The sequence below is a fragment of the Mustelus asterias genome, chromosome 10, assembly GCF_964213995.1.
Source record: "Mustelus asterias chromosome 10, sMusAst1.hap1.1, whole genome shotgun sequence".
In the NCBI taxonomy this organism is placed as follows: Eukaryota; Metazoa; Chordata; class Chondrichthyes; order Carcharhiniformes; family Triakidae; genus Mustelus; species Mustelus asterias.
Genome location: NC_135810.1, coordinates 116,080,472 through 116,083,420, shown reverse-complemented (window position 1 = coordinate 116,083,420; position 2,949 = coordinate 116,080,472). Strand labels below are relative to the sequence as shown.

The 2,949-nt window shown below is 46.2% G+C and overlaps 1 non-coding gene across 1 annotated transcript; it reads right to left on the bottom strand.

The window, feature by feature from the left end:
• Positions 1-1,706: 1,706 nt before the first annotated feature.
• Positions 1,707-1,895, bottom strand: LOC144500191 (U2 spliceosomal RNA). Its single transcript, XR_013498957.1, has one exon. It is a non-coding gene; the product is annotated as a U2 spliceosomal RNA (small nuclear RNA).
• Between the last annotated feature and the right edge of the window lie 1,054 nt (positions 1,896-2,949).

The following is a 2,949-nucleotide window of genomic DNA, read 5'->3' as shown; positions in this document are numbered from 1 at the left end:
CATAAATAGGTGGGTGAACCTCAGGCTGTTCTCTCTGGAGAAGAGAGGGTTGAGAGAGTTGAAAGGCGGGTAACTATAGGCCGGTCAGCTTAACGTCTGTAGTAGGGAAAATGCTGGAATCCATTATTAAAGAGGAGATAGCAGGGCATCTGGATAGAAATGGTTCGATCAATCAGACGCAGCATGGATTCATGAGGGGAAAGTCGTGCTTGACGAACATGTTGGATTTTTATGAAGATGTGACGAGGGCGGTTGATGGAGGAGAACCGGTGGATGCGGTGTTTTTGGATTTCCAAAAGGCGTTTGATAAGGTGCCCCATAAAAGGCTGCTGAAGAAGATTAGGGCACACGGAGTTGGGGGTAGTGTGTTAAAGTGGATTGGGGACTGGCTATCCGACAGGAAGCAAAGAGTCGGAATAAATGGGTGTTTTTCCGTTTGGAGGAAGGTAACTAGTGGCGTGCCGCAGGGATCGGTACTCGGGCCGCAACTGTTTACCATTTATATAGATGATTTGGAGGAGGGGACGGAGTGTAGGGTAACGAAGTTTGCAGACGACACAAAGATAAGTGGAAAAGTGAATCGTGTGGAGGACGGAGAAGATCTGCAGAGAGATTTGGACAGGCTGAGTGAGTGGGCGAGGATATGGCAAATGGAGTATAACGTTGATAAATGCGAGGTTATACACTTTGGAGGAAATAATAACAAATGGGATTACTATCTCAATGGAAACAAATTAAAACATGCTACCGTGCAAAGGGACCTGGGGGTCCTTGTGCATGAGACGCAAAAGCCCAGTCTGCAGGTACAACAGGTGATCAAGAAGGCAAATGGGATGTTGGCCTATATTGCGAGGGGGATAGAATATAAAAGCAGGGATGTCTTGATGCACCTGTACAGGGCATTGGTGAGGCCGCAGCTGGAATACTGTGTGCAGTATTGGTCCCCTTATATGAGGAAGGATATATTGGCATTGGAGGGAGTGCAGAGAAGGTTCACCAGGTTGATACCGGAGATGAGGGGTTTGGATTATGAGGAGAGGCTGAGGAGATTGGGTTTGTACTCGTTGGAGTTTAGAAGGATGAGGGGGGATCTTATGGAGACTTATAAGATAATGCGGGGGCTGGATAGGGTGGAGGCGGAGAGATTCTTTCCACTTAGTAAGGAAGTTAAAACTAGAGGACACAGCCTCAAAATAAAGGGGGGTCGGTTTAAGACAGAGTTGAGGAGGAACTTCTTCTCCCAGAGGGTGGTGAATCTCTGGAATTCTCTGCCCACTGAGGTGGTGGAGGCTACCTCGCTGAATATGTTTAAAGCGCGGATGGATGGATTCCTGATCGGTAAGGGAATTAAGGGTTATGGGGATCAGGCGGGTAAGTGGTACTGATCCACGTCAGATCAGCCATGATCTTATTGAATGGCGGGGCAGGCTCGAGGGGCTAGATGGCCTACTCCTGCTCCTATTTCTTATGTTCTTATGTTCTTATGAGAGAGGATTTGATGGAGGTGTTCAAAAGTGTGAGAGGTCAGGATAGAGTAGACAGAGAGAAACTGTTTTTTTTATACTTTTCCAATTCAATCAAATCAAATCCAATTCAGAGTCTCAACAAGTTGAGACATTTCAGATCCAGGCTGACAAGACAGGGCGAGCAACCAAAATCACCCTGTCCTGGGCCTGATCTACATGAGCCAAGCTGATTGGAGGAGGGGGAGGTTCGTCCTCCAAGACTTGAGCTCATTTGCATCTTAGCCAAAAGGCCGAGATGCCGCTTTAAAAAATTGCTTCATATGAAACATATGAAGCTTCAGTGTAACCTAATGACCTCAACCAAGTGCGGCCGACCATGGGCTGCCGACCATACTACACTTGATCTTAGCCAAAAGGCCAAGAAGCGATAGAGAAACTGTTACCATTGGTGGAAAAGGGAACCAGGGAGCACTGATTTAAGGTATTGGAAAAATAATTGAGAGTGACATGTGGGAAATCTCTTTTACATGGTACTAAAAGATCATCCCTTTATTCTGAGGCTGTGCCCTCGGATCCGAGTCTCTCCGACTAATGGTAACATCTTCCCCACGTCCACTCTATCCAGGCCTTTCAGTATTCTGTTCAATGAGATCTCCCTTCATCTTTCTAAATTCCATCGAATACAGATCCAGAGTCCTCAAACGATGATGATGAAAGGATGGGAGAATATAGAAACAGCGACTGTTAACAGCAGCTTTGTTATTGATGTATCCTTGCAATTGCAATGGGACTCCCTCTGAGAAGCATTGTTGAGAGCAAAGAGAACATTTAATTGTCTTTGACCCATTGCATTTTGAATTCCATCCCTATAGCTAACCACGGCATGGTGCCATGGGTCACGGAGCATCTAACCTTGCTCTTCAAAATGGATCAATACTTTGGTTTCAAAACACTTTATTGTAAGGGCGCAATTGTTAATTTCATTGGCTGTCAGATCGATTTCCTATGTGTGAAACCTTGCCAAGTGTTTGTCATGTTCTGTGAAATAAAGGATAGCGGGGCGTCATTCACCTTGAGATGCAAGGAAGAACCCCTTCGCAACAATGACCAGCTGGGAACTGTAGGGATACACATGAGTCTGTCACTGATTGCTTTTAATTATATATTTATTGGAGTCACTAGTGGGCTTACATTAACACTGCAATGAAGTTACTGTGAAAATCCCCTAGTCGCCACACTCCAGCACCTATTCGGATACACTGAGGGAGAATTTAGAATGACCTGTGCATCTAGCCAGCACGTCTTTCGGACTGTGGGGGGAAACCGTTAAACCCGGAGGAAACCCACACAGAGAACGTGCAGACTCCGCACAGACAGCAGGGAATCAAACTGGGGTCTCCAGCGTTGTAAGGCAGCAGTGCTAACCACTGTACCACCGTGAAGAGATTTTAGCATGGCCAACGCACCTAACCAGAACATCTTT